Source organism: Pan troglodytes, chromosome X, assembly GCF_028858775.2.
Source record: "Pan troglodytes isolate AG18354 chromosome X, NHGRI_mPanTro3-v2.0_pri, whole genome shotgun sequence".
Taxonomy (NCBI): domain Eukaryota; kingdom Metazoa; phylum Chordata; class Mammalia; order Primates; family Hominidae; genus Pan; species Pan troglodytes.
Genome location: NC_072421.2, coordinates 153,406,357 through 153,419,262, shown reverse-complemented (window position 1 = coordinate 153,419,262; position 12,906 = coordinate 153,406,357). Strand labels below are relative to the sequence as shown.

At 51.4% G+C, this 12,906-nt stretch overlaps 1 long non-coding RNA gene across 5 annotated transcripts; it reads right to left on the bottom strand.

The window, feature by feature from the left end:
- Nucleotides 1–5,672: 5,672 nt before the first annotated feature.
- LOC129138843 (uncharacterized) lies at nt 5,673–12,438 on the bottom strand. Of its 5 annotated transcripts, XR_010154854.1 has the most exons (7): nt 11,258–12,438; nt 10,194–10,341; nt 8,636–8,700; nt 8,373–8,545; nt 7,419–8,247; nt 7,151–7,219; nt 5,673–5,983 (listed from the first exon to the last, which is right to left on the bottom strand). It is a non-coding gene; the product is annotated as an uncharacterized LOC129138843 (long non-coding RNA). The 5 variants fall into 5 exon arrangements; XR_010154853.1 differs by lacking the exon at nt 11,258–12,438 and having other exon boundaries at nt 8,373–8,548; nt 10,194–10,519; XR_008542056.2 differs by lacking the exon at nt 11,258–12,438 and having other exon boundaries at nt 10,194–10,519.
- Between the last annotated feature and the right edge of the window lie 468 nt (nt 12,439–12,906).

Here is a 12,906-nt window from a genome sequence, read left to right as displayed (position 1 = left end):
GCACCCTTGGCCGCGGCCGCCTCCTCCTTCAATTTAACTCCCTGCCTTGATCTGCCATCTCTGGCATGCTCTACTTACATTCACTCCTCCTCTTCATGTGTTTCTGGGCTGCTTTGCCAACTCTTCTTCCTCTGCTGCCCTCATACATCCAGGCAGAGGAGCACAGCTTCTGCCTTGGCCTCCTGCCTTAGTTCTAACTGGTGTCCCCTGAGCATCTCAAGCCCCCAGACTGGAGCCTGTGTCCTGGGGTTAATTCCCTTCCCCACCTATGGAGGCTTAGCTCCTGCCCACCAGTGGGGTTATCACAAGTGCCTGCCTTTTCCTCACACTCTGCCTCTTACAGGGTTTCCGTAGGCTGGCCATTTGTGAGTTGTGTGACCCTGGACCTCAGTGTCCTCCCACAGAAAACAAGGAGCATGAACTAGATTTATCTCTGGTGTCCTTTCTAGGTGTTTCTTTCTTTATTTATTTTTAAACAAGATCTCACTCTCTCACCCAGACTGGAGTGCAATGGCACTAACATGGCTCACTGCAGCCTCAACCTCCTGGGCTCAAATGATTCTCCTGCCTCAGCCTCCCAAGTAGCTGGGACCACCACTCCCAGCTAATTTTTTTATTCTTTGTAGAGATGGGGTTGCAATGTTTCCCAGGCTAGTCTCGAACTCCTGGGCTCCTAAGAATTTTAACATTTGAGTTTTCTTCCAACAAAGAGGTGGAGGAAAATATAACTTTATATAAACATGTATAAACCCTGCTTCCCACTTTAATTAAGCCATAAATTCCTGCGGCAGCTAGGGATGTGAAGAGGCAAGTGAGAAGAGGAAATGTGCATAAGACTCCCAGCAGCTTGGAAGTAAACAGGGAGGACTGAAGTGACCCTGTTGCTCCGAAGGTGGCTGTTCATTAGCCTCCTTCTGTCCTTAGACCCAGCTGGAGCATTGCATGCACTGGCTCCCAGGTTGCAGGGGATGTCAGCAGCTCCAGCTCATCCGATTGAAGGAGGCCATGTGGCTTTCCCTGGACTTTCTGCTTGAACAGTGAATCCCTGTAGGGCCTGGATCCATTGCCCTCTTCTCCTCCCACCCCACCCAAGCACTCTTCTTCATGAGTTTGCTTTCTCCTATCTTTTTTTCCTCCACTTTTCCTTCAGAAATTGTTGATTAAGCACCTGCCATGGGCCAGACATTTTTCTAGAGGAACACCTCAATGAGCAGACAGGTTCTTGTTCTCATAGATCTTCCATTTTAGAGAGAAAGCTGAACGATAAACAAATAATACAGCAGGTGGTGAGGGGTGCTATAAAGAAGGATGAGCAGGGTAAGTGGGTGAGAAAATGTGCTACTTTGTCCTCTAGAGGCCAGGGAAAGCTTCTCTGTTTAGGTGATATTTGACAGAGATTTGAAGACACTGAAGGAGTGAGCCATTTGGATCTCTAGGGAAAGAGCATTCTTCCCCAGACAGAGAACAGCAAGTGCAAAGGCCATGATGAAGAAGGGAGCTTGGCCAGAGTGAGGGACACAAACGGCAGCCTACGGTGCATGCACGTCTTAAGAGATGAGGTTCCTGGTGCCCTTTGACTGCCTCAGAGATCCCGTGCTCACAACACACAGCCCCAATCATCCTAAAATACATCTATGCTATAGAAACTTGTCCCAAAATATCCTTGCATAATGATTTACCTTCTGGTATCCCACCCATGAAAGCAGAAATTTCCTGCTTTCTCCTAATAATTACTAATAATTCTCCTAATAATTACTAATCTGTCTCCTCCCCCAAAATGTAAGGCCAAGAAGAGCAGGGACTTGGCTTATTCATTCACTGCTCTATGTTCGGCTCCTATTTCAGTGCTAAAAACCAAGTGGGCCCTCAATAAATATTTTTGTGAATTTATATATTTATTTTATTTTTTGAGACAGAATCTCTCTCTTCCGCCCAGGCTGGAGTGCAGTGGTGCGATCTTGGCTCGCTGCAACCTCCGTCTCCTGGCTTCAAGGGATTTCTGGCTAATTTTTGTATTTTTAGTAGAAACAGGGTTTCACCATGTTGGCCAGGCTGGTCTCGAACTCCTGACCTCAAATGATCCATCCACCTTGGCCTCCCAAAATGCAGGGATTACAGGCGTGAGCCACCGCACTTGGCCAGCCCTCAATAAATATTTATTTTCTAGGTGAAATGGGGACTCTAACTATGCTACATGGTAATGAGGCAGCTGACTTTCTTGGAAGCAGAAGACCTAATTCTAGATGTGGTGACATAAAAGCAATAAAGGAAGGACCTCTATAAATCACTTGTGGAGCTGAGCCTCAGCTCTCAAAGTGTTAGATTAGAACTAGGGATGGCAAAATCCTGTTACAGGCACAACAACTCACCCCCTCCCTTCCATGCCCACTAGACTCTCTAATGAAGCGTGGCTGTCTCTCTCTGGAAAAAACTACGGAATTCTTCCCACCCAGTGCTCCTAGCAGCCACAACCAAAGGGTCAGAGGTGACCCTTACAATGAACCCAATTTGCCATCCCTCAATTAGATGTTTAAGATTCCTTTCCACTTTAATATCCTGTGGTGCAAATCTAAGCAAGCCTGCTTGTTTGGCCACATGGAGGTACATGTTCCTGCAAAATCAACCCCAAGAAATCCTATTGCTCACAGGTAAGCAGGTAACCCCTGCTTCCATAGCAGAGGCAGTCACTAGTAGTACTTGCTTCAATTGGGACAAATATTTTTCACCCGGAAACTAATTCAAGGCTACCTTTTTCAGACTCCTTCGAAGGCTGCTAGAATTGGTCCCTTGAGTAAGCTGAGTGTTGTGGTGCCCCTGAGTTCCCATGCCATAGAAGCTCGAACCTCATTCATTAATATACTAGCCCTAAGGCTTGAAACCAGCCTGGCCTGGCTTGGAGGCTTTAGATCACTCTCTAGCTTCTGGCCAATAAGAATGAGCTTCTAGGCCAGGCATGGCGGCTCACGCCTGTAATCCCAGCACTTTGGGAGGCCGAGGCAAGTGGATCACTTGCATCCAGGAGTTCAAGACCAGTCTAGGCAACATAGTGAAACCCCATCTCTACAAAAAAATACAAAAAATTAACCTGGCGTGGTGGCACGGGCCTGTAGTCTCAACTATTCAGGAGGCTGAAGTGGGAGGATTGCTTGTGTGGGGAGGTCAAGGCTGCAATAAGCTGTGATGACACCACTGTACTCCAGCCTGCATGACAGACTAAGGCTGGAGTGCAGTCTCCAAAAACAAAACAAAACAAAACAAGACAAAACCAAAAACCTGCAGCCTGCACCACTCCTACTGGTAGGCTTGCTCTGATATCAGCACTTCAAGCAGGTGATAACACTATGAGGTTTATTTTTAATTGCTACGTGTGGTGGTTGTATTTCCTCAGAATAAAAACGCACTTCCTTCCTCCCTTTGAAGTGAGATGTGGACCTGTGATTTGATCTGGCCAAGAAAGTGTGACCGAAAATGACCTGGACACTTCCAATGGGAGCTTTAAAAGCCAGTGCACAATTTATCACTGATCCTTGTTCTGCTTCAGTCATCGTAGAAGCCCAGGTCAGGATGGAACTCCCACCAGCCTGGATTGCTGATTAAGGATGCTCCATGTTAGAGCAAAAATATAAGTTGTTTTAAACCACAGAAATTTGGAGGTGGTTTCTTATTGCAACATAACTAGTCTCTATTGACTGATACTCCATGGTGTAAGATTACTCATGGGATTTTTCTAGCTCAGAGTTTCTCAATTTTGGTAGGATTGACGTTTGGGGTTAGTTATTGCTTTCTTGTGGGGACCATCCTGTGCATTGCAGGATGTTAAGTGGCATCCCTAGCCTTTACCCACTAGACACCAGCAGCACCCCATCCCAAGTTGTGACCATCAAAAATCCCTCAACAGTATGATTCCACTTATTTGAGGTACCTAGAGTAGTCAAAATCATGGAGACAGAAAGTCAAATGATGGTTGTCAGGGGCTGGGAGAAGAGGGAAATGGCGAGTTAGTGTTTAATGGGTACACAGTTACAGTTTTGCAAAATGAAAAGAGTTCTATGGATGGATGGTGGTGATGGTTGCACATCAGTGTGAAGGTGCTTAGTGCCACTGAACTATACACATGAAAATGGTTCAAATGGCTAATTTTATGTTTGTGCTTTGCCACAATTTTTGAAAATGGAAAAAAAAATGTCTCCAGACATTGCCAATGTCCCCTGGAAAGCAAAATCGCCCCTGGTTGAGAACTAGTGTTCTAGCGGTAGTGCAACACATTCAATTGTAAAATATGTGTAAAAACGTGGGCTTAGGGCTCAGCCCTGCTTTTTGCCATTGAGGGTTAGAATCTCATCTCTCCTAAAATATTTTTTATCCACTCAGATTTTAGGCCAGGATCAACAGGACAATTGAACGGTTTGATCTAGAAAAAGCCCCTGTCTATGGACCCAAAACTGGTGTGATATGAATACACTCTGTAAAAACTCTTACACTGTTTTAAGCTTTACATCTGATAAACAGAGCACAGTAGAGACTCCACTTGGGATAATTTTTCCTGAAACCTACTTGGTTTTCATGCTGTTTCTGCAGTTAAGGTGCCTGGTCTTAAAATGTGTTGAAGCAAAAGAATGGGAAGAGCCAAGGGACACATCAGGGAGTTTCCAAATGACAGAACTGCAAACCTGCAGGGCAGTCCTCTGCTGAGGAAGAGGTAGCTTACACTCTGAATGCATCTTGAGGAGTATTCTCCATACCTGAGGAATAAATTAAGGCTAACAAGGGGGCCTAAATGGTGATTGGCTCTGCTCTTGACCAATTGAATTCCATGGTCGGACTGAGGCAGCAGAGGGCTTCTTACACCCACCTCCACCACCATCACCCTGCCTAAGTCATCTCAGAGAATCCTCTTTCTATCTCAGTATTGGGCCTACATTCTTACGCTTCAGCCCTTTTCCATAATGACCCTTCCAGATTGCCACACTCTAGAACCACTACAGAGGGTGGCGTTACTGCTGTATGGACACTTCATCTCAAAGTGAGGGGCCAGCTCACATGATTTGCAGGGTTCCTTTCTCTGGCCTTCTAAAACGTTCTCCAGGTTGAGGCTGAAACTGCTCCCCCAAAGCCCCATAATAGGCATGAACAGATTATCCTCCTCTTCTTGGTTCTCATGGCTAGAATCCTTAACCAATCCTCTCCCCACAAAGTAGGGTTGATTTCACAAGCTGTTATTTCAGCTGCTCGTTCTGCCATCTGCTCTTGAGTTGCTTGGTGAACACCTCCAGCGTGCTTGGAGCCGCACTGTCACACTTCGCCCCAATCAGCTTCTGGCCCCCCACACTCAAACACATCTGCATTGGCACACCCCTCCCACGCCCCAGTTCTGCCCACAGTGGATCCATCCATCTGCGCTCCAGGCCCCAGCCCCTTGGGAGCTTGCGCTATCAATTACTTGCACTTAGTTCAGAACCTTTAGCCACTCCATGTCCATGGTTATTTCATTTATTCAATGTAGTAACATGTTTAAACCTCTCCCGTCCTGGAAAAAAAAAAAAGTCCTACATTTAACCCTATCTCCCTCTTTAACTTAAAGTCATCTGTAATTTTCCTTGCCATTTATTTACTCCATGTCCCAGGCTGAACAGTATCCACACACCCCCAAAAATTCATGTTCTCCCTAGGAATCTTAGAATGTGACTTTATTTGGAAATAGGGTTGTTGCAGATGTAATTAGTTAGGAGTGGACCCTTAATCCACTATGACTGGTGTCGGTGTCCTTAGAAGAAGAATAGAGGGAATGCAGAGGCACACACAGAGAGGAGGCCATGTGATGATGGGGGCGGAAACTGGGGTGATGCATCTACAAGCCAAGGAATGTCAGGGCTTGCAGGAAACCCCAGAAGCGAATGGAAAGGCATGGAGCAGATTCTTCCTAGCATCTTCAGAGAGAGCATGGTGCTGCCAACACCTCGTTTTGAACTTCTAGCTTCCAAAACTGTGAGAGAAAAAATTTCTGTTGTTTTAACAAGACACCCAGTTTCTGGTATTTTGTGACAGCAGACCTAGAAACTGAATATACCCTTTAAACCACCACCGTTTTCCTTTTGGTTCCAAGATTCTTTTGTGTATGACCTGCGAGAGCCAAATCCAGTCTTTATTTGGCCTCTCTGGAGCACGTGCAACTCATTTATTCCTTATTGATGCTTCTCCCCCACATCCTTCTCGGCCTCCTTCATTGCTTCCTAATCTCACAGCCAGCTACCGCATACTGGAGTCCCTGGGTTCATCACCACCTTTTCCCACTCTGTTCATGCTCCACTGCAATCTCATCCAAATACCAGCTCTCCTCCCACCCCCATGCTGATGATTCCCCAAGCCCTCTGGCCTAAGCCTCTCTCCTGAGATCTACTTTGAGTTCCCCACTGGCTCCTGGACATTTCCACCTAGAACTTGTACAAGCACTTCAAAAACTACATGGCTAAAATGGAAGTCATGGTCTAGAAGCCTCCTTCCCAAATAAACCTGCTTTTCCTCCTGTAACCTGCATGTCAATGAGAGGCTTCACGTTCACACAGGGGCATAAGCCAGACACCTGGCATCTTCTTGGGCTTCTCCTCTGCACCCTTGGCCATGGTCACTGAAGCCAAAGGACTCTGCCCATAGGGTTTGGGGAATGTATCCTCTGCATCCCTGCTGCAGCTGCTTCAGCTCAGCCTCTTACCACCTCTTGTGGCTAGCGGAGACCTCCACTACACCAGACTTTCATGCTGCTCTGGGAGCACTTTCTTATACCACCTTGTTTTAAGCCATTCCCCTGCTTCGAATGCTTCAGGGTTTCCTGGTCACCTGCAGGATGATGTCCTTAGCATTCCTCCACTTGGAATAACAATGCCTTGTAGCATCTGGCTTTCCGGAGTTTAGAGTGGAGGGGCTCTGCATTCAACTCCAGGACCTACCACATACTTGGTGCGTGGCCCTGGGCAACATACTTACTCTCTCTGTGCCTCAGATTCCTCACCTGAAAATGGTGATAATAATAGTACCTACCTCATAGGGTTGTTGTAAAGATTAAATGAGCGAATATGTTCAGAGTACCCGGAACTGTGTCCAGCATGTCGTAAGTGGGCACTAAATATTAACTGCTATTGCTGTTAAGTATTACCTTTCCCCACTCATTTCTGTACAGCTTCCCATGTGCGTTGTTTTCCAGCCAATCAGAACACTCTTCCATCTTAGAAGAAAAAAAAAAAAGCCCTACCTGTGTTCCCCTGGCTCTTGGCCTTGACACACACTGTCTGGAATACCTTTCCCACCACCTCTCACCCCATGCTCCCTGTGAACATACTTCGACTCATCTTTTCTAACCTAAGTGCCCTCCCCTGCAGTCAAGCATGCTCTTCACTGAGCCTTCGTAAGGCCCTTGTGCTCACCTCTATTGCAGCACAGATCACACTGCATGATAAAGGACCATCTCCTGTCTCTCTGTCCATCTTTCAGAGTTTGCTGTATTGATCTTAGTGATGTCAGCACGTGGCACTCAGCTAGACAAAGAAAGCAGGCTCAATAAAGGCTGGTAGAATTAAGTAAAGAATTGTATAAAGGCATTAAATAGAGATGGGGTACAAATATGTCCCAGGCTGCCTGGGATAGTCCTGGTTTAGGCCATGGTCCTGATATAATTACTAACAACACCCTCTTTCACTGTCAAAAATATCTCCTTTGGACAATACATTATAAGGTCACTCTAGGTATTAGAGCTGTGATTCTCACCCTATCAGGCCCAATTTTCTCTTTGCTTAACAGCTATTTTAGAATACCCTATGCACTATCTTTAAATGGGATTGATAGGCAATAGAAACTGCCAATAACAGAATTTCAAAAAAACCAATGTAATACCCTAAATAGAATGCTAAATGGAAAATGAAGGAGATTTTTTAAAAAGTAGCTTAAACTAAAATTATGTGTGCACTATTTTGACGTGTAAATGCTTAGGTCTTACACTTCTGGCCAAGATGGAGTAACAGAGACCAAAATTACTTTCTGACCTAAAACAACAAAAATACTGGACAAAATATATGAAACTATGGCCCTCAAGCAACAAAGGGAATCAATCACTGGAATCAAGCATCAAAGGGCAGTGATCCTCAAGAAATGAGAAACAAATGAGGCTAGCCCCACAATTGACCTCCCAAACACCTTAGAAAACTTTCCAGGCCACAGCACAGGAAGAAAGAATGCAGATGGAGCTCAGAGATCTTCCTGAGTTGAGAAGACAGAACTGTGAGTCTGGGAAGGCCAATGTGGCTAGAATTCATAGGGCAGAATATTGAGGAGGAGAGGGCTGTACAGAGACAGAGCTCTGGAAATCTGAAGATAATACTTACCCTCCTTGACTGTTTAACAGAGTAGTGATCAGAGTATGCAGGTATGAAAATCGCCTGAGAGGCTGGACCCGGTGGCTCGCACCTGCAATCCCAGCACTTTGGGAGGCTGAGGTGGGTGGATCACAAGGTCAGGAGATAGAGACCATCCTGGCAAACATGGTGAAACCCCATCTCTACTAAAGATACAAAAATTAGCTGGGTGTGGTGACACACGCCTCTAGTCCCAGCTACTCAGGAGGCTGAGGCAGGAGAATCTCTTGAACCTGGGAGGCAGTGGTTGCAGTCACCCGAGATCCAGCAAAGCATGGGCAACAGAGCAAGACTCAGTCTCAAAAAAAAAAAAAAAGAAAGAAAGAAAAAAGAAAACTGCCTGAGAAGGAAAAAGAATCATCCACAAAGAGAGCCAGCCCCTCTTCCCCCACTGGCTCTTAGGACCCCCATCGCAGTGGGGGAGGCACCCCCCGCGAGGCCGGGACTGAGAGGCTGTGCCTCTTCCCCCACTGTGTCCTGGGACCCCCATCGCAGAGGGGGGAGGCACCCCCCGCGAGGCGCGGTCTCAGAGCCAGCCCCTCTTCCCCCACTGGCTCTTAGGACCCCCATCGCAGGGGGGGGAGGCACTCCCCGCGAGGCCGGGACTGAGAGGCTGCCCCTCTTCCCCCCCTGTGTCTTGGGACCCCCATCGCAGGGGGAGGAGGCACCCCCCACGAGGCGGGGTCTCGGAGCCAGCCCCTCTTCCCCCACTGGCTCTTAGGACCCCCAACACAGGGGGAGGAGGCACCCCCGGCGAGGCGGGGACTGAGAGCCAGCCCCTCTAAGCCTTCTGGCTCTTAGGACCCCCATCACAGGGCGGGGTGGTACCCCCCGCGAGGCGGGTACAGAGAGCCAGCCCTTCTTCCCCCCCTGGCTCTTGGGACCCCCATCGCAGGGGGGGAGGCACCCCCCATGAGGCGGTGACTGAGAGCCAGTCCCTCTTACCCCACTGGCTCTTAGGACCCCCGTCGCAGGAAGGGGAGGCACCCCCCGCGAGGCGGGGACTGAGAGCCAGCCCCTCTAAGCCTTCTGGCTCTTCGGACCCCCATCACAGGGCGGGGAGGCACCCCCCGCGAGGCCGGGACTGAGAGGCTGGGCCTCTTCCCCCCGTGTCTTGGGACCCCCATCGCAGAGGGGGGAGGCACCCCCCGCGAGGCGGGGTCTCAGAGTCAGCCCCTCTTCCCCCACTGGCCCTTAGGACCCCCATCGCAGGGGGGGGAATCACCCCCGCGAGGCGGGGACTGAGATCCAGACCCTCTTCCCCCCGAGGCTCTTAGGACCCCCATTGCAAGTGGGGGAGGCACCCCCCGCGAGGTGGGGACTGAGAGCCAGCTCCTCTTCCCCTCCTAGCTCTTAGGACCCCCATCGCAGGAGGGGGAGGCACGCCTAGCGAGGTGGGGACTGAGAGCCAGCCCCTCTTCCCCCCCTGGCTCTTAGGATCCCCATCGCAGGGGGTGAGGCACCCCCCGCGAGGCAGGGACTGAGAGTCAGCCCTTCTTCCCCCCCCTGGCTCTTAGGACCCCCATCGCAGGGCGGGGAGGCACCCCCCGCGAGGCGGGTACAGAGAGCCAGCCCCTCTTCCGCTCCTGGCTCTTAGGACCCCCATCGAAAGGGGGGGAGGCACCCCCCGCGAGGCTGGGACTGAGAGGCTGCCCCTCTTCACCCCTGTGTCTTGGGACCCCCATCGCAGAGGGGGGAGGCACCCCCCGCGAGGCGGGGTCTCAGAGCCAGCCCCTCTTCCCCCCCTGGCTTATGACCCCCATCGAGGATTCTAAGATCCTTAGGACCGACCTGGAGGGCTGTGGGTATTAGGTGTCCAAGAAGATAACTCAGATCTGCCGACGACCGCAGGTAGCTTACTTGGGATTTACTATTCGACAGGTGTCCGAAAGCAGCCCGGGATCCCAAAGAAAGCAGGTCATTTGCAATCTTCCGGAGCCTAAGGGCAGAAGGCTGGTGAGAGAATTCCTAGGAGCTGTGGGGTTTTGTAGACTGCGGAGCCCAAACTTTGCAGTATTAGCCACGCCTTTGTATGACGTCACAAAGGGGGCGGGGACCGGGAACATTTGGAATGGGGATTCCAACAACAGCAAGTCTTTCATGAGTTAAGCGAAAAACTTCTGGAAGCCCCAGCCCAGGGGCTAGCGGATCTCACAAAGCCTTTTCCATTGTATGCATCAGAGAAAAGATGGCAGCTGGACTTTAAACCCAAACTGTGGGGCCCTGGCTGAGGCCGGTGGCCTACCTCTCTAAACAGCTAGACAGGGTTTCTAAAGGATGGACCCCCTGTTTGAGGGCCTTCGCAGCAACTGCCCTGCTAGTACAAGAAGCAAATCAGCTGACTCTTGGGTAAAACCAGAACATAAAGGCCCCGCAAGCTGTGGTGACTGAAAGCCAGCCCCTCTTCCCCTCCTGGCTCTTAGGACCCCCATGGCAGGAAGGGGAGGCACTCCCCGCAAGGTGGGGACTGAGAGACAGCCCCTCTTCCTCCTGGGCCCTTAGGACCCCCATCACAGGGGGAGGAGGCACCCCCCGCGAGGCGGTGACTGAGAGCCAGCCCCTATTCCCCCACTGGCTCTTAGGACCCCCATCACAGGGCGGGGAGGCACCCCCCGCGAGGCGGGTACAGAGAGCCAGCCCCTCTTCCGCTCTTGGCTCTTAGGAACCCCATCGAAAGGGGGGAGGCACCCCCCACGAGGTGGTGACTGAGAGCCAGCCCTTCTTCCCCGCCCAACTCTGAGGATCCCCATCACACGGGGGAGGCACACCCCGCGAGGCGGAGACTGAGAGCCAGTCCCTCTTCCCCCCCCGGGCTTATGACCCCCATCGAGGATTCTAAGATCCTTAGGACCGACCTGGAGGGCTGTGGGTATTAGGTGTCCAAGAAGAAAACTCAGATCTGCCGACGACCGCAGGTAGCTTACTTGGGATTTACTATTCGACAGGTGTCCGAAAGCAGCCCGGGAGCCGAAAGAAAGCAGGTCATTTGCAATCTACCGGAGCCTAAGGGCAGAAGGCTGGTGAGAGAATTCCTAGGAGCTGTGGGGTTTTGTAGACTGCGGAGCCCAAACTTTGCAGTATTAGCCACGCCTTTGTATGACGTCATAAAGGGGGCGGGGACCGGGAACATTTGGAATGGGGATTCCAACAACAGCAAGTCTTTCATGACTTAAAGGAAAAACTTCTGAAAGCCCCAGCCCAGGGGCTAGCGGATCTCACAAAGCCTTTTCCACTGTATGCGTCAGAGAAAAGATGGCAGCTGGACTTTAAACCCAAACTGTGGGGCCCTGGCTGAGGCCGGTGGCCTACCTCTCTAAACAGCTAGACAGGGTTTCTAAAGGATGGCCCCCCTGTTTGAGGGCCTTCGCAGCAACTGCCCTGCTAGAACCAGATGCAAATAAGCTTACTCTTGGGCAAAACCAGAACAGAAAGGCCCCCCATGCTGTGGTGACTGAGAGCCAGCTCCTCTTCCCCCCCTGGCTCTTAGGACCCCCATCCCTGGGGGGGAGGCACCCCCGTGAGGTGGGGACTGCGAGCCAGCCCCTCTTCCCTTCCTGGCTCTTGGAACCCCCATCGCAGGGGTGGTGAGGCACCCCCCGCGAGGCGGGGACTCAGCCAGCCCCTCTTCCCCCGCTGGCTGTTGGGACCCCCCATCGCAGGGGGGGAGGCATCCCCCACAAGGCGTGGACTGAGAGCCAGCCCCTCTTCCCCCCTGTCTCTTGGGACCCCCATCGCAGTGGGGGGAGGCACCTCCCGCGAGGCGGGGACTGAGAGACAGCCCCTCTTCCCCCCCTCGGCTCTTAGGACCCCCATCGCAGGGGGAGGAGGCACCCCCCTGCGAGGCGGGGACTGAGAGGCAGCCCCTCTTCCCCCCCCCCGGCTCTTAGGACCCCCATCGCAGTTGGGGGAGGCACCCCCCGCGAGACAGGGACTGAGAGCCAGCTCCTTTCCCCCCCTGGCTCTTAGGACCCCCATCACAGGGGGAGGAGGCACCCCCCGTGAGGCGGGGACTGAGAGGCAGCCCCTCTTCCTCCGTGGCTCTTGGGACCCCCATCGCAGAGGGGGGAGGCATCCCTCGCGAGTCGGGGAATAAGAGTCAGGCCCTCTTTCCCCACTAGCTCTTAGGACCCCCATCGCCGGGACCCCCCTTGATGCGGGGTGTAAGAGCCAGCCCCTCTTCCCCCCCCTGGCTTTTAGGACCCCCATCGCAAGGGGGTGAGACACCCCCCGCGATGCGGGGAGTAATTGCCAGCCCCTCTTCCCTCCCTGGTTTTTAGGATCCGCGGTGGACTCGCAGCCTGTTTACGGTATTCGGAGTGATATCATCTCCCCCTCTGGAAATGATAAACTATTTCACAGATGGGGGTACACCCTCGGTGTGCAGAGGGTATACAGCCGTCTGTTTTGGGAGTAATATCATCGTCCTCCTCCCTGAATATTAAGAACAGTATCATAGCTGTGTTTCTACTGCAGGTGTGATTGGGCGTCACATCCTCCTCTCCCA